Here is a 19320-nt window from a genome sequence, read left to right on the forward strand (position 1 = left end):
GTTCCCCTCATACTCCTGGATTTTTTTTATCTTTTTCTCAGCTTCCTCTTTTTCCATAATTTTATCTTCTAGTTCACCTATTCTCTCCTCTGCCTCTTCAATCCGAGCCGTGGTTGTTTTATTTTGCAGCTCATTTATAGCATTTTTTAGCTCCTCCTGGCTGTTCCTTAGTCCCTTGATCTCTGTAGCAATAGATTCTGTGCTGTCCTTTACACTTTTTTCAAGCCCAGCGATTAATTTTATGACTATTATTCTAAATTCACTTTCTGTTATATTGTTTAAATTGTTTTTGATCAGTTCGTTAGCTGTCGTTATTTCCTGGAGATTCTTTTGAGGGGAATTCTTCCGTTTGGTCATTTTGGATAGTCCCTGGAGTGGTGCGGAACTGCGGGGCACTTCTCCTGTGCTGTCTTGAATAACTTGCGTTGGTGGGTGGGGCCGCAGTCAGACCTGATGTCTGCCCCCAGCCCACCACTGGGGCCACAGTCAGACTGGTGTGTACCTTCTCTTCCCCTCTCCTAGGGGCGGGATTCACTGTGGGGTGGCGTGCCGTGGCCCATCTGGGCTACTTGCACACTGCCAGGCTTATGGTGCTGGGGATCTGGCGTATTAGCTGTGGTGGATCGGCAAGGTGCACAGGGGCGGGAGGGGCAGGCTCAGCTAGCTTATCCTTCCGTGATCAGCTTCTGGAGGGGCCCTGCGGCACCGGGAGGGAGTCAGACCCGCCGCCAGTGGGATGGATCCACAGAAGCACAACGTTGGATGTTTGCGCGGTGCAAGCAAGTTCCCTGGCAGGAACCGGTTCCCTTTGGGATTTTGGCTGGGGGATGGGCGAGGGAGATGGCGCTGGCGAGCGCCTTTGTTCCCCACCAATTTGAGCTTTGTCGTCCGGGGCTCAACAACTCTCCCTCCCGTTGTCCTCCAGCCTTCCCGCTCTCTGAGCAGAGCTGTTAACTTATAACCTTCCAGATGTTAAGTCCTGCTTGCTGTCTGAACACACTCCGTCCAGCCCCTCCGCTTTTGCAAGCCAGACTCGGGGGCTCTGCTTGCCCGGCGGGCTGCCCTTCTGCCCTGACTCCCTCCCGCCAGTCTGTAGCACGCACTGCCTCTCCGCCCTTCCTACCCTCTTCCATGGTCCTCTCGTCTATGCTTGGCTCCGGAGACTCCGTTCTGCTAGTCTTCTGGCAGTTTTCTGGGTTATTTAGGCAGGTGTAGATGGAATCTATGTGATCAGCAGGATGCGGTGAGCCCGGCATCCTCCTACGCCGCCATCTTCCCTGTGGATGACTTTAATACTCCACTTACAGTAATGGAGAGATGACCTAGGCAGAAAATTAATAAAGAAACAACGGTCTTGAATGATACCCTGGACCAGATGGAGTTGACAAATATATTCAGAACTTTTTATCCAAAAGCAGCAGAATACACATTCTTCTCGAGTGCACATGGAATATTCTCCAAAATAGATCACATACTGGGTCACAAAGCAGCCCTAAATAAATATAAAAGGATTGAGATCATACCATGAATATTTTCAGATCACAATGCTATGAAACTTGAAATCAACCACAAGACAAAATTTGGAAAGCCTTCTAATGCATGGAGGTTAAAGAACATCCTACTAAAGAATCAGTGGGTCAATTAGGCAGTTAAAGAAGAAATTTAAAAATATATGGAAGCAAATGAGAATGAAAATAAAACATTCCCAACCCTTTGGGATGCAGCAAAGGCAGTCCTAAGAGGAAAATACACTGCAATCCAGGCCTATCTCAAGAAACAAGAAAAGTCCCCAAAACAGAATCTACCCTCACACCTAAAGGAACTAGAAGCAGAGCAGCAAAGAAACCCCAAAGCCAGCAGAAGAAGAGAAATAATAAAGATTAGAGCAGAACTAAACAATATGGAATCCAAAAAAACCCAAAAAACAAAAAACACAGTAGAACAGATCAATTAATCTAAGAGGTGGTTTTTGGAAACAATAAACAAAATTGATAAAACCCTAGCCAGACTTCTCAAAAAGAAAAGAGAGAGAACCCAAATAGATAAAATCACAGATGAAAGAGGAGAGATCACAACCAACACCACAGAAATACAAACAATTATTAGAGAATACTGTGAAAAATTATATGCCAACAAACTGGACAATCTGTAAGAAATTGGACAAATTCCTAGACACCCACACACTACCAAAACTCAAACTGGAAGAAATAGAAAATTTGAACAGACCCACAACCAGTGAAGAAATTGAATCAGTTATCAAAAATCTCCCAACAAATGAGTCCCAACAAATGGGCCAGATGGCTACCCAAGGGACTTCTACCAGACATTTAAAGCAGAGTTAGTACCTATTCTTCTCAAGCTGTTCCAAACAATAGAAATGGAAGGAAGGCTTCTGGACTAATTCTATGTAGCCAGCATTACCTCGATTCCCAAACCAGACAGAGACCCCACTAAAAAGAATTACAGGCCAATATCCCCGATGAACATGGATGCAAAAATTCTCAACAAGATACTAGCAAATTGAATTCAACAGTATATTAAAAGAATTATTAACCATGATCAAGTGGGATTCATTCCTGGGCTGCAGGACTGGTTCAATATTCGCAAATCAATCAATGTGGTATATCACATCGATAGAAGAAAGGATAAGAACAATATGATCCTGTCAATAGATGCAGAAAAAGCATCTGACAAAATACAGCATCATTAGTAAAAACCCTCCAGAAAGTTGGGATAGAAGGAACATATCTTAACATCATCAAATCTACATATGAAAAGCCCAAGCTAATATCATCCTCAATGGGGAAAAACTGAGAGTTTACCCACTGAGATCAGGAATACAACAGGGATGTCTACTCTCACCACTGTTGTTTAATATAGTGTTGGAAGTCCTAGCCTCAGCAATCAGACAACAAAAGGAAATAAAAGGCATCCAAATTGGCAAAGAAGTCAAACTTTCATTTTTTGCAGATGACATGATACTCTACATGGAAAACTCAAAAGACTCCACCAAAAAACTAGAACTGATACATGAATTCAGCAAAGTCGCAGGATATAAAACCAATGTACGGAAATTGGTTGCATTTCTATACACCAAGAATGAAGCAATAGTAAGAGAAATCAAAGAATCGATCCCATTTACAATTGTATCGAGAACCATAAAATACCTAGGAATAAGTTTAACCAAAGAGGTAAAAGATCTGTATGCTGAAAACTGTAGAAAACTTATGAAAGAAATTGAAGAAGACACAAAGAAATGGAAAGGCATTCCAGGCTCATGGATTGGAAGAAAAAATATTGTTAAAATGTGGATAGTACCCAAAGCAATCTACACATTCAGTGTAATCCCACTCAAAATTGCACCAGCATTCTTCTCAGAGCTAGAACAAACAATCTTTCAAATTTGTAGGGAACCACATGAGACCCTGAATAGCCAAAGTAATGTTGAACAGGAAAACCAAAGTAGGAAGCATCACAATCCCAGACTTCAGCCTCTACTACAAAGCTGTAATCATCAAGACAGTATGGTATTGGCACAAAAATAGGCACATAGACCAGTGGAGTAGAATACAGAACCCAGAATTGGACTCACAAAGGTATGGCCAATTAATCTTTGATGAAGCAGGGAAGAGTATCCAAGGAAAAAAAGAAAGTCTCTTTGGCAAATAGTGCTGGAAGACCTGTACAGTAACAAGCAGAAGAATGAAACTGGACCACTCTCTCACACCATACACAAAAATAAACTCAAAGTGGATGAAGGGCCTAAATGTGAGACAGGAAACCATCAAAACCCTAGAGGGGAAAACAGTCAACAACCTCTTTGACCTCAGCCACAGCAACTTCTTACTTGATACGTCTCTGAAGGCAAGGGAGATAAAAGCAAAAATGAACTATTGGGACCTCATCAAGATAAAAAGTTTCTGCACAGCCAAGGAAACAATCAACAAAACTAAAAGGCAACTGATCGAATGGAAGACGATATTTACAAATGACATATCAGATAAAGGTTAGTATCCAAAATCTATAAAGAACTTACCAAGCTCAACACCCGACAAACAAACCAGTGAAGAAATGGACAGATGACATGAGCAGACACTTTTCCAAAGAAGACATCCAGATGGCCAGCAGACACATGAAAAGATGCTCAACATCGCTCATCATTAGGGAAATACAAATCAAAACCACACTGAGATACCACCTCACACAGGTCAGAGTGGCTAAAATTAACAACTCAGGAAACAACAGATGTTGGTGAGGATGTGGAGAAATGGGAGCCCTCTTGCACTTTTGGTGGGAGTGCAAACTGGTGCAGCCTCCCTGGAAAACAGTGTAGAGGTTCCTCAAGAAATTAAAAATAGAATTACCCTACAACCCAGCAATAGCACTACTAGGAATTTATCCAAAGGATGCAGGAGTGCTGATTCATAGGGGCACGTGTACCCCAATGTTATAATAGCACTATCAACAATAGCCACATTATGGAAAGAGCCAATGTCCATCCACTGATGAATGGATAAAAAAGATGTGATACACACACACACACACACACACACACACACACACACACACACACACACCAGAATACTACCGGCAATGAGAAAGAATGAAATCTTGCCATTTGCAACAACATGGATGGAACTGGAGGGTATTATGTTAAGTGAAATAAGTCAGAGCAAGAGAGATATCATGTTTTCACTCATATGTAGAATTTGAGAAACTTAACCAAAGACCATGAGGGAAGGGAAGAGGAAAAAAATAGTTTCAAACAAAGAGGGAGGAAGGCAAACCATAAGAGACTCCTGAATACAGAGAACGACTGAGGATTGATGGGGAGACTGTGGGGGAGGGGAAAATGGGTGATGGGCATTGAGGAGGGTACTTGTTGGGATGAGTACTGGGTGTTGTATGTAAGCGATGAATCATGGGAATCTACTCTTAAAGCCAAGAGCACACTGTATGTTAGCTAACTTGACAATAAGTTATATTTTAAAAAAAAAAGCATTCTCTCTCTCTCTCTGCCCCTCTCCCATATGCACACACTCTGTCTCTCTCTCAAAAAAAAAAGGCAACTCATGGGGCGCCTGGGTGGCTCAGTCAGTTAAGCATCTGACTGTTGATTTCGCCTCAGGTCATGATTTCACAGTTTGTGAGCTCAAGCCCTGCATCAGGATCCATGCAACGGTGAGAAGCCTGCTTGGGATTCCCTCTCTCTGCTCCTTCCGCATGCCCTCTCTCTCACTCAAAATAAGTGCATTAATTTTTAAAAAAAGCAACTCAGAGCTTATGTTCTCTACTTATGCATTATACCATCTGACTGCCATGGCGTCAGCTCAGGCACACACACAATAATTCTTCCTCACTTCTGGCATCTGGTGATTTTCCTTTCTATTGAGCTTATCACTCAGTTGTTTAGGCTGAAAAGTTAGGAGTCATTCTTGGTCTTTTTTTTCCTTATGGCCCTAGCTCCACCACTTCCACTTCCCTGATTCAATTCATCACCAAATATTATTTTTATTGATATTTTAACTCAGTATAGAGTGTGTTTTGCATTGGAAATTGAAGGGGAATCTGGCTATTGTCATTCTATATTGCCAGTTCTCTCTTTATAGGGGGCACCTGGGTGGCTCAGTCGGCTAAGCGTTGGACTTTGCCTCAGGTCATGATCATGCTGTTCATGAGCCCTGTGTCAGGCTCTGTGCTGTTTGAGCTGTTTGAGCCCTGTGTCAGGCTCTGTGCTGACAGCTCAGAGCCTGGAACCTGCTTCAGATTCTGTGTCTCCCTCTTTCTCTGCCCCTCTCCAGCTCATGCTCTCTCTCTCTCTCTCTCTCTCTCTCTCTCTCTCTCTCTCTCTCTCAAAAATAAACATTCAAAAATAAAAAATAAAAACACTCATTCATGGGGTGCCTTGGTGGCTCCGTTGGTTGAGCATCCAACTCTCGATTTTGGCTCGGGTCATGGTCTCACAGTTTCGTGGGTTCAAGCCCTATGTTGGGCTCTGTGCTGACTGACAGCATGGAGCCTGCTGTCTCTCTGTCTCCCACTGTCTCTCTGTCCCTTCCCTGCTCTCATTCTCTCTGTCTCTCTCAAAATAGAAATAAAATAAACTTAAAAAAACCCACTCATTCAGGTTTTTGACCTTGACATTCCACCTTAGCTTTTTACAAAAGTTAAATCTCACTTTGTTAACTCCATTTGCCAATTTTCTATTTTCATCTTATTTACCTCTATAGTTTTTTTTTTAACTCAAGTGTAATTAACATACAGTATTACATTAGTTTCAGGTGTGCAGCATAATGATTCAACCATTATTTTTAATTTAATATGTTTATTCTTCAAAATTCTTCTCCTTATGTTTTCTGTGACACCGTCATCTCATTTTTTCCCCACCTTATTGGCTCTTCCTTTTTTTTCTTTAAAATTGAGATATAATTGGCATATAACATTGTGTGAATTTAAGGTGTACAAAGTGTTGATTTGATACACTTATATATTGCAATACGATTACCACCATAGTGTTAACTAACAGCATCATCACATCACATAATGATCATTTCTTTTTTTGTGGTGAGAACACCAAGATTTATTCTCTTAGCAACATTCAAGTATATAGTATTGCTAACTATAATCACAATGCTGTGCCTTAGATGCCCAGAATTTATTCATCTTCTAATTGTAAATTAGTACCCTTGACCAGCCTCTTCCTAATTTCCTGGTAACCACCATTCTACTCTGTTTCTGAGTTCTGCTTTTTCAGATGTGAGACCTTATAAGTATTTGTCTTTCTCTGATTTATCTTACCAAGCATAGTGCTTGTCACTCTTTTGTCCCTAATGTCAGGATTTCCTTCTTTCTCATAACGGAATAATATTCCATTGTAGACCTAGCTCTTTTTTGGTCTTGTTTTCTGGCTCCTTCTTTTCTGACTGGATTTTATATTAGCATGATCCCAGGATCCATTCTGAGTCCCATTCTCTAAGCCTCTTCCCGAATCATCTTATTGCTTTAAATAATATTGCTGTTCTTTTGACTCCCCATGTATCTCATACTTAATATGTATAAAAAAGAATTCTTGCTGTCCAACGATCTTATTCTTTACCTAGGCTCTCTTACCTCAGTTTTCGACACCACTGTCCACTCAGCTGCTAAGTTCTAAACCTAGGAGTTCTTCATGGCCCCAGCTTCTCATTCAATTCATCAGTAAATACTCTCAGTCTTGGGGCACCTGGCTGGTGCAGTTGATAAAGCGAGCGACTTTTAATCTCTGGGTTGTAAGTTTGAGCCCCACAATCAGGTGTAGAGATTGCTTAAAAATAAAATCTTAAATTAAAAAAAAATTTTAAAAATACTTCCAGTTTTATTCTCCAAACACGTCCTATGTTTGTCCACTTCTTGTTCTCATCACTGTTACCCTTGCTGAAGCCACTGTCATCTTTTTCTCTGAACTAGCTTCCTAACTGCTTGATCTTCCAGAGAGTCTGTTCTCTATACAGTAGTAGAGTGATCCTTTTACACATTGGTAATGAGATAATTTCACTCCCTGCCCCTTAAACCTTCCAAAGGTTTTCCATTGGAATTAAAACCAAAACCAAAACAAAACAAAAAACCCCACAAAATTTCTTTCCATGGTCTGCAGTAGTAGATTGAAGAGAAAGTAAGATCCAGGGAACGATGTTCGGGGGAGATGTAGAGCAAAAGCTATTTTGGTTTTATGGTTTAATTCATGGTTTAATCAGTTGGAGTTGTTTATGAATTCAGACTTCTGTAAATCTATAAGTCAATGAAAATGACTCTTTATATTGGTTATTCAGCAGTGGGTCACTATAAGTTCTTGAAATATTTCAGAATCCTCAAAGAAACACTAATTTTGGTGTTCAATATTTTATTGTGTTTTAATATTTGAAAATTGGCAATCATTTATAACGTATTTGTTATTCTTCTTAGCCATAAAAACCTTAATTCCTGACTGTTCCAGGTAATAGTTTAACTGTACTAACTTCTTGGACAAGGGTGTTGTAAAACTTGTGTGTGATCTACCTTTCAGTATTGCCTGATGCTATTGAAAACCTCCATAATCTCAGCAAAGGGAAGATGAAGATTTCTCACCTGTGGACCACTCTGTCTAACTTGAATAGTAACTTGAAAAAAAATGAATTCCTAGCTGTGCTGAAATTAACAACAGTGGATGGTAAGTATTCCAAATATTACAATTAAAAGATACATAAGACTGTCGGTCTGCCTTTCGTCAATCTTTTTTTTTTCCTTGTATCTTGTACTTGGTTGATATGCCAATATATACACTTAGAAAATATAAAGAAACCTCAGATTGTTTGGTTGTCCAACAGAAAAAATGTTAATATCTAATTTATTGTTACTCTAAATTGATCAAATATGCATTGATTACCTTCAAGTTGTGTAACATGTAACTGGAAAATGGCATATCCCGTGAACACAGAGGGGACTGTTAGGAAATGTTAAGAGATCTATTCCCGTTTTTTTATTAACATGACTTCAGATATCCATACTGTAAAATAGACTTTGTGGTGGCCACCACCACTACTAAGTTAGCAAGTAAAAAAAGATTCAAACAAAACAAAAATGAGTTTACAAAGTAAAACAAAGACCATGGACTATAATTTTTCTTAAAAAATTTTTTTTTAGCATTTATTTCTGAGAGAGAGAGAGACAGAGAGACAGAGCAGGAGTGGGGGGAGGGGCAGAGAGAGAGGGAGACACAGAATCAGAAGCAGGTTCCAGGGTCTGGGCTGTCAGCACAGAGCCCGTTGTGGGCCTCAAACTCATGAACCATGAGATCATGACCTGAGCCGAAGTCGGACGCTTAACCAACTGAGCCACCCAGGCACCTCTACAGTTTTTCAAATAAGACTATTATTTACTGCTGATGTTCTGCATGTAGGAGACAGGTAGTACACAACCACAGGTGAACATTTCCACTCCTTCGTATTTTTCATACCTTGAAGTTACAAATGTACTGTTACACTCTTTTATGTGAAATGTTTATGCAAAACTAGCCTCGTAACAAGAGCATGCTGTCTACGGTCTTTGTCAAAGAACTGTCTTTCCCTGTGAGGATTACTTACCCCTTTTTCTTCATTAAGCTCCTGTTTAAGTGAGACTGGTAATTTTGAACTTTAAGTGTGTTGGTTGTTTTGTTTATTAACATATTTGAGATGAAGAGGGTTGATGAAAATATGATACTACCTGATAATAGCGATTTTTTTCCCTCTCTTTTACTGAGACCTTTTATTGGACCTTCAGTACAATGTGATTTAATTCCTATTTTAATGCAGTGGTTTGCAAAGTTTTGAACCTTGTTATTTTTGGTTTTGTATTTATATTTGGTGCTGGTAAAGCAGTAGAATCCTTTTCTTCTAAATGAAATCTTACAGAGTCCCTCAATATATAAATCATAAAAGTTGAGTTTCTCTGAATAAAGTGGGGGAAATGACCAAGTGAACTGCTTAAGTATTTCAACAGAGCTTTAGAAACGTGAGAAAGAACGTAAGCATTCCCGACCTAGGATCCTCTTTTTGACCATGGTGTATGTTAAAAAAGGAAAAAGGCTGGGAGGGTGGGGGTGTGCCTGAATGGCTCAATCAGTTAACTGTCCAACTGTTGATTTCAGCTCAGGTCATGATCTCACAGTCGTGGACTCGAGCCCCTTGTCTGGCTCTGTGCTGACAGGATGGAGCCTGCTTGGGATTCTCTCTCTCCCTCTCTCTCTTCCCCTCCCCCCCCCCCTCTCAAAATAAATAAATAAACTGAAAAAAAATGTTTTTCTTGCAGAAGATGATGAAGTACAAATAGAAGAATTTGGACAAGTGGTAAAGGATATTCGTGATGCCTCCAGGTTAAAAGGTAACTAGTAAATTATTTGTGACTGTTAAATTTACTTTTATTGAATGGATGTCTTTGTGTTTTGTTTTTTAGAATTTCTAGTTCTGTTAATTTCTGCTTACCATGTTGGCATTGATCTGTTTTAAGGCAGGCAAAACTTGATTTTGATTAAAAGTTGGCAGCATCCATGATGAAAGAAAAATGCCTTTTTCTGGAATGGGGCCTGTGTAACCTATTTTAAATCCCTTTTTTTGTTGTTGTTATTTGTGTGTGTGTGTGTGTGTGTGTGTGTGTGTGTGTGTGTGTGTGTGTTTTGTTCTGGACTTTATGTAAAGTCAGATACTAGCTTTACAATTTTTCAGATATGAAAATTTTCTATACCATTTTTAGCCTCAGACTTAGGACTCTACCCTGTGTAAAGGCTTATATATTATAGAATTTCTCAGAAATCTTCTACCTCTTCCTTTAGTAGACATTCCTCATGTTCCTTTCTTTGGATTTTGTTAACATACAAGAGTGACCATGTGCATTTTGGTACCATGGCTATTTCCTACCACTTGACTTCCATTTTTGCTTAAAAGTTAAATCATAGACCTAAAACCAATGGAGATCATACTCATGGAGTTTGTGTACTTTTCTATTGGGAAAATAAGTTTAAAACTTAATTATCACTGGTAATTTATTTGAATAACATTCAAATGACTGTTTGGTCAATGAGCGCTGTCAGGAGAAGAATAACAACATAGGTATATGTTTAGGAAAACGGAAGCGGAGTCATTTCTGGGTGTAAAGAAGTAGATAGATACTTTTCAGATTTTTCATAACCACTCTGCCCTGGTATAAAATTTTTAACATCATTGTTTCTCTTTTAGGTTAAGAAAAGTACTTAATAATTCCCTGTTGACATATAAATATGTTACCTGGGTCACGTAACATAATTAGCATCAATATAGTATAGTGAAATAGATTAGCCGTGCTATAGGAAACAATGCATACAGGTAGAAAAGAACATGGGCTATGGAGTTTGATACATGGTGGTTTGTGGGTTTTTGACTTACCAGCTGGGTAGTCTCTGTAGGTCATTCTGGTTTCCTCATCTTTAAAACAAGGAAGCTAATAAAATCACGTTTCTCCTAGAGTTGTCAGGATCAACTGCAAAAACACATATAAAGCACATAATCTAATTATTAGGCACATACTATATACTTGGTAAATGGTAGTTAATTTTGAAATCAGAAAACAGAGTTCAGAAAGACTGGTATTCAGGACAGATAACTTTTTATGTGGAGGAAGGAAAAAAAAATGGAAACTAAACCATTGAGAAAGGAGAACAGTGAAAAAGGAGAAAGGTGTAGTTTAGGTACCTGAATCTGGGAGCTGGTCATAATGATTGGGGGTTGACACTGGAATCTGTCAGCCAGTGCAAGAAAAGGCCAATAATTACAGGGAAGAGTGAGGAAGGGCCACCCTGGAAGAAAAGTGTTAACATAGCAGGCCTGAAACTGCTCTTTTTAGAAAAGTCTCCTTGCAAGGTTGACTGTCATATGCTCAGACTGTTCCCTTCATTACTGACTGATAAGGTTAGTTCACTGTGCCTGGACTATTTGTTGACAAACTTGGAGGGGCTGAGAAAACAGGCATATTGTGGATCAAGTTCTATGCTTTCCTTCAGTATACACACAGTTTTAAGGGATTATGGTCAGTGTCTGATCTTGTAGTTGAAGATTTTAGAGGTTGGGCAGGCAGTTCTAGGTATTGATGAGGATTAAGGATAGCCATTGATCTGGATGACTTTGGAAAGGAAGTGAAAGTTTTTGGAGTTGAGAGGTCAAGGTCATTCTTATTGTCATCAGATGATAATGGGAAATGGGGCTGAGGGAGGATTATGAGCAGGGTGACCAAAGATCCTCCAAGAAGGTGAAAGAGTGATCAGAAAGTCAGTAGATGATGGTGTCCGGAGGGTAGTGTAGGTCAATGACAGGCCTGAATCTCAGGGGAGGGATAGGTTTGATTGAAGGTGGAACTAAAATAGCCAGACAGCAGAATCTTAGGAGTGTTTCTCTGCTTCCTGGTCCTATGTGGAGCATGGGAGGATGAGCAGACTCCTCTTAAGGTGTCTGTGCAAAGAAACCATATTTTAAAGGGAACCAAGCTTTAGGTAAAACAAGCAGAGCTGATACAGGTTTTTAGGTGACTGTCATTTGCAGTTGCCTCGCTGAGATGTTAGGGGGACAGAAAGTGAAGCGGGATCGAAGGTACTAAGAAGCTGTGATTACTGTTTGCAGCTATTCCTGAAGGCTTAATAATAATAATAATAATAATAATAATAATAGTAACTTTATTGCTATTAATATGACACTTAGTGTTTGCTATATACCTAATGTTGTTTTAAGTGTTTTTCATACATCATATATTTAATCTCCATATTAACTGTGTGAGGTAGATAGTATTATTAAATTATTTTAGATATAAGACTACTGAATTTGATAGAGGGGTTAAATAGTAATAATTTGCTCAAGGTCAGATAGTTTCAGGTCACAAATCCTGGAGCCAGGATTTGAATGTACTTAACACCGCCTCCTTTGAAAGGGCTGGAAATAAAGCAAAATTCCAGATGCCAGAGTACAACTGGATCTTGGTAGAATTGAAAAGAAAAGGTGAGTGAGTCTTTGTGATACTTGTGTTTACAATTTTACATTTCTCATGATTCTGAAATCTATTTCACTTCCACCAGGATGAGTTAATTTTGTTTGCTACCATTAGAGCTCTAGTTTAAAATAACTACTTTGTGTCATTGCAGTGAAAAATTCAGCCATAGCAACCATTTTGGTTGTGCCAATTTTATATTAGCACCAAAGAAACATGGCAGACCAAGCATATTGTTTTGCTGGACTTAGAATTTCCTGAGGGCTGGATTCTTCACTGAGATTTCTTATTCAAGAGGTGATCATAAATCATGGACTACCACTGACAAAAGTCTTGAGTGATGGCTACTGTTGTTTTTTAAGTCAGAGGTTAGTTCAATTACCGAATCACTTTTTTCTGTTTCTAGAGTTACAAGACATTGTCTTAGCTCTTGATGGGCTTGAAGGTGACATGATATCTGGGAAGAACTTGGAGAGCTTTCTAGGCAATATTGGGATTAAGTCACCTGAAGAAGAGGTAGAGAAAATTCTTCAGTCAGATCTTGTTTCTGGTAAGCATTTAAATATTATTATCCATTTTTTTGTTTTGGGTAGGAGTAACTGAAGAAAGTGTGCAAGGTTTTTGTTCAAGCGAATAGGGCTCCTTTGAGCTAATATCTATAGGTATTTGCTTGTATTGCTGTAAATGTCCTTAAAGAGGAGACTTTCTTTTAAAGTCCTTTTTTACAGTTAATGAGAATACTCTTAGCAAGCAGGTAGAAATTTTGTGGGGGAGTGGGCTCATTGGTATCCACTCTCTTTAGATAGATCTTGATTTAGTGACTAACACATAGTTTGGAAATTCCAGCTCTGTGAATAGAAAACCTAGCTTTGCTGGTTTGTACCAAGTAAAGTTATTGGACTTACAACTTTCTTAGTAGGTTAGTTGCCTTACAGGTAGAATCAGAACTAGCGTATCTACAATCTTGTAAGGTTAATTGCAAGGCACAGTGGGTGAAAATGAATCCCAAGTATCTTGTATGTAAAGTAAAGAAATTGTATGCTGGTTTTGATTTTCATATGAGCTTTTTAATATTACGTTTTCCAGGGATTCTTGTCTGTTCCCCTCCCCTCTCTCTCTTACAGATGACAACGTGGTGAATGTTAAAGACTGTATGAGGGCTTTGAAGGACACTCAGAAATTTTCCACTTTTGTTGGTAAGAACTTTATGGTAAAACTGTTGAATGGCAAACAACACAGGACTCATTCAGAGGTCACGTAGCCAAACATTATATTTGGTGCTCAGATCTTCTTTGTAGTATCTGTGCCAAATGTTTGTTTCATCTACATTTGAACTCTTCCAGTTATGGCAAACTTGATTACATTTGTTTTTCATTTAAGAATTTGTATTTGAATGGAAAAGATTGGGAAAATGACAAGGTTATGATGTTTTCCAATAGCTAAAGTAAGGACATTTTATTATATAATAATGGTAATTTTGAAACTGTTATAAAAAAATTTAGTGACCAGAAATGTAAGAGATATAAAGTGCAAGGCTCATGTAATGTCACCTTCTGGAAATATCCCTGTTAAAGTGTGGTAAATATCCCTTTAGCCTTTTTTATTTGAATCTATGAATATTTGTGTATTCTGATATTATTTAAAAATTAGACGCACTTGGGTGGCTCAGTTGGTTAAATGTCTGATTTTGGCTCAGGTTATGATCTCATGGTTTGTGAGTTCAAGCCCCACATTGGGCTCTCTGCTGTCAGCACAGAGCCCACTTCAGATCCTCTGTTTTCTTCTCTCTCTGCCCCTGCTTGTTCTCTAAATAAATAAATCAATTAATTAATAATTAATTAATTAAAATAAAATTACCATGGGGGCGCCCGGGTGGCTCAGTCGGTTAAGCGTCCGACTTCAGCCCGGGTCACGATCTCGCGGTCCGTGAGTTCGAGCCCCGCGTCAGGCTCTGGGCTGATGGCTCAGAGCCTGGAGCCTGCTTCCGATTCTGTGTCTCCCTCTCTCTCTGCCCCTCCCCCGTTCATGCGCTGTCTCTCTCTGTCTCAAAAATAAATAAAACGTTAAAAAAAAAATTTAAAATAAAATTACCATGTCCATAATATTCCACGACTTGCAGGTTTAAAGAAATTAACAGTGTATCTTAGATATTGTTCCATGTTCCATTGTATCATAAACAACCTCATTCTTTTTTTTTTTTTTTTTTTCAACTTTTTTTTAATTTATTTTTGGGACAGAGAGAGACAGAGCATGAACCGGGGAGGGGCAGAGAGAGAGGGAGACACAGAATCGGAAACAGGCTCCAGGCTCCGAGCCATCAGCCCAGAGCCTGACGCGGGGCTCGAACTCACGGACCGCGAGATCGTGACCTGGCTGAAGTCGGACGCTTAACCGACTGCGCCACCCAGGCGCCCCGCAACCTCATTCTTTTTAAAGACTGCAATAATATTCCATTTGGGGGATGTACTGTCATTTTATCCACAACACTTTTGATGATATTTGCCAATTAAAAATCTGAAAATTTGCCAATTTTTCACCACTGAAACATTTTGATGAGCATTGTTGTATGTATATATGTGCATAAAGTTCTCCTGGGGGATAAAACCCTCAGAAGTCACACTGCTAGACTGAAATATATGCAGATGTGAGATGTTAACAGCTACTGCTTAATTATCCTCCAAAAAGTTTGTAAAAATTCACACTTTTATCAGTAATGGATATTATTTATTGAAAATTCTGCTGGTAAAAGAATTCTATTATTGTTTTAATATGCATGTCTTTAATGACTAGTGAGGTAAAACATTTTTCATATGATTGTCGAATATGCTTTTCTTTTATTTTAATTAGATTGTCTTTTTCATATGAATTTATAAATAGCTCTTTTTTTTTTTTAAATAGCTCTTTATATATAAGGGACATTAATGTTCTGTCTTGTCTATTGCCATTTTTTTTCTAGTTTATTATTCATCTTTGACTTTGATTTTGGTGGACTGCTTATTGCCATCCTCTGTTTTATTTTGTCAGTTTTGGTAATTTTTATTCTCCTAGGAAATTTATTTTATTCAAGTGTTTTTTGGGAATATTAGTACAATCCTATGCAGTGATAATTCTTTTGATTTTTTTGTGTCTGGTTATTTTCTCATTCTTAAATTTGTATATATATATTTGTGTGTGTGTGTGTGTGTGTGTATATATGTGTGTATATATACACACATATATACACACATATATATATATATATCTTCTTCTAGATTTCCTAGCAGATCTTTTAATTATCTCTCTTTTTAAAGCTCTACATCTTAGATTTATCTTTAGTGTTTCTATTTGTAGTAAAAAAAAAATTCTGCTTTTATCTTTAGGATGTCCTTTCTATTGTTCCCTTTTGTCCATTTTGTAGTTTTTCTAAGTTGTTTAAATTATGAACTTACTTTTTTCTTCTTACTGAGAAATAAATGTTTAAGACTATCAATTTTCATTTCAGTAAGACTTTGGTTTATCAAAGTCTTTATTCTTGTTTTTTTCTAAGCATATTCAGTTGTATTTTGATTTTCTCCTTGATGTAAGAGTTGCCTAAGAGAAAAACCTTAAATTTGAAAGCAATTATTTGAAAAATTTTAAATGAATTTAAAAATTTTAAATTTGAATTTGAATTTCATTATTGTCCTCTCTTTGTTGTTTATTTTTAGTTTACTGTGGTCAGAGAATGAGGTCTATAGTAGAGGATTTGATAGTTTCTGTGTTAATTAGATACGGAGTTTTTTCGATTTTTACATGTTTATTTAAAAACCGCATTAGGGGTGCCTGGGTGGCTCAGTTGGTTGAGCGTCCGACTTTGGCTCAGGTCATGATCTCGCGGTTTGTGAGTTCGAGCCCCGTGTCGGGCTCTGTGCTGACAGCTCAGAGCCTGGAGTCTGCTTCAGATTCTGGGTCTCCCTCTCTCTCTGCCCCTCTCCCACTCATGCTCTGTCTCTCTCTGTCTCAGAAATAAACATTAAAAAAAAATTAAAAAAACACATTAGTGGGCTTCAGGGACAGGCTAATCGTAAGGGACACTCATCCTACTGTTTGTCTTGGAAATCCTTATGACTCTTTGAAGCAGCGCATTCCATAATTTTTGGACAGCTGTAGAACTAGTCAATTGTTCCACATATTTGATGGAAATCCTGCCTTATAATTCCATTCCCAAACTTAACATTTGGACTCTTCCCCGTCAGTAGCCCTCCAGGGATGGGAGGAGAGCTCTTATATTTTCTTTCTTTTATGTTGAATCATCTTTTCTCTGGACTCAGATTTCCTTTCAACCATTCCTCACATGGCCTATTTTTGAAACTTCTTACCAATGACTAATGACTAACTCATGGAACAACATAATATATTAAATTATACTTTCACATAAATTAGCTAATTTTAAAGTAATTTATTATATATTTCTCTTAATGAATTCTGAAAGATTATTTTTTTAGACATGTACTTTAGAAATGTGAAGAGGTTTTTGTTTGTTTTAATTAAGGGGGGGTGGTCAGTCATGGATTTCCTAGTTCAGATGTTTGATATTATCATGCTAAACATAATAGGCTTTGCTGATTCTCTAAATTGGGTAAAGTGAGCTGACAGGAGCAAGGGGTGTAGGGAAAGAAAGTAGAAAGGGAAGGATTGGAGTTTGGGAGCAGGTGTGACGAATGGAGGGTATTTTTTATGAAATGGTGAGCTCGTTAATAGAATCACTAGAGAAACTTTGGCATACTTTTTTGTTCATAAAGGAATAGCCCACGCAGAACCCAGAGTTTTAACAAAATAATTTTAAGAATAAAGATAAGGGGCTATAGAAAACTATAGTGGAGAACGGATTGCTCTACCTTTTTAAATGGCCACATGTGGGTAGTGGCTGCCATTTTGGACAGTGCAAAACTGGAAGAATCCATCAGTTTTACTGTTATGTTCCAAAAATTTAGATCCATGGACTGAATTACATGTTGCATGTATATTCTCTGTGTTTGTAGTATTGAATGACATCATCGGTACATTGGAATGTATGGAAGAAAGTGATCAGTCTGGCAAGGACAACTATGCAGATGTACTTGGAAACACCAATAGAATTTATTTCACTGATAATAGTTTTCAAGAAGTGTTGGATGATTCCTTGCTCGACGGTGAGTTGATTGAGCAGATAACCAGCAACTTGTAATAAAAATTTCTTCTAAAATTTTATCCAAGGTTTTAAAATATTTTACCAAATACTAATTAATTAAATCTTAATACTTAGTTCCTAAATACTACTGTAAATGTATTGAAATGCAATTTACTACAGATCAGATTTAGAGATATATCTTATATTCTATATTCACGGAGATTTAGTTATTACAGTATCAAATTCCTGGATGATCTCTTGGACTGCATTGTAAACTTGGTCTGAAAGTATTTATATACGTTGTCATATGGCTTTAAAATGTTTCTTTCTAGAGTAATTTCATTTCAAAGTTAATCCCTTTCCTTTTATGAATTTTAGAGAGGTCCTAATAGTTGTCTAGCTTTCTTTTTCTTTTAGGTGACAGGCTCTTTGAAAAATACAAGTTATTGTTGAACAATTAAACCATTGGTCTATATAACATTCTGTGTAAGTGTTGATCTGGCTATTTGCTCTATTTACAAAGAATTTACCTGATCCATCCATATTCTTATCTGGGATATACCCAGATGGGTTTTATCAATACTTGGAAAGCCATCCCCTGCCTTTAAATTTAACTTCAGCTAAAAAATGAGATCAGATCTGTGTCTCAGGGAAAACTGGCAATCTGCAAAGACAGTTTAGATTGTCAAAACTGATGGGGGAGGAATGCTGGGATCTGGTGAGTAGAGGTGAGGGATGCTACTAACCACCCTATAATGTATAGGACAGCACTCCCCCACATAATTAGCTGGCCCCAAATGTAATTTTGCTCAGGTTGAGAAATTCTGTTTTAGAGTTATCTTGTAAAATTGCCAAACCTACTATTTTGAAAGTACTTTTTAATAGGTTAGTTATATTTTTTTAATCCTGCTTGGATCACATTTTAAAAATTAATGTAAATATAATGTATCTTGATTCTAACCTCCTTTTGCTTCAAGGTAATACCTGTACTAGTTGTGAGTTATTCTAAACTGCTCTCTAACTGCGATGTGGTCCATCTATGCAAATGGACATATTTTGTTTCTATCACTTGTCCCTCAAATAGATCTCTGTATCAATTTGCATTTGTGTAGAAAATGTATAGGATGAAGCGTATAACTGCACCTTGTCCTTAGGAAAAGCTCCAGAATTAGATAGATAGGTAGGCAGGCAGGACTAAAAAAGGACAATTCAGACTAATAATTAAACACGTTATTGAATATATGAGCCTGGGGATTAAGCTGTTCTCTTAGGGATAAAGGAAGCATTTGTAACATTAGAATCTCAGCCACATTTAAGAAGCTTGGTGGAGCTTGACGAATCCATGGAGTCTAAGAAGTAAGAGGAAGATGAGTAGAGAACGTTATTCTGGAAGCTAGTGGAGGATTTTGAGAAGAAGGGGATGGTCAATGCTAAATGTTATTGAGAAATGAAGTATGTAATTTATCCATTGGTTTTCTTCCAAACTGGGTAAAATCAGGATGCTGTTCCTTATGGCATAATCTCTCTATTTAAATTTGCAGACTTTAGGAAAGAGGCTTTGTCTTCAAATCTGAAACTACCAACAGCAGATGGTAAGGACTTTATATATGTATACAAGAAAGCATTCCCTATGAAAGAGTTATTTTTTAGGATCATTGCCAGGTGCCAATGGATTCCTAGTCCATTCTTCC

General features: G+C 38.0%; 1 pseudogene; it reads left to right on the forward strand.

The window, feature by feature from the left end:
- LOC145715134 (EF-hand calcium-binding domain-containing protein 13-like) overlaps positions 1 to 19320 on the forward strand; it is a 99009-nt pseudogene that overhangs the window by 69827 nt on the left and 9862 nt on the right.

This window comes from Panthera onca, assembly GCF_046562875.1.
Source record: "Panthera onca isolate mPanOnc1 chromosome E1 unlocalized genomic scaffold, mPanOnc1 haplotype 2 h2.Chr16_ul_13, whole genome shotgun sequence".
Classification (NCBI taxonomy): domain Eukaryota; kingdom Metazoa; phylum Chordata; class Mammalia; order Carnivora; family Felidae; genus Panthera; species Panthera onca.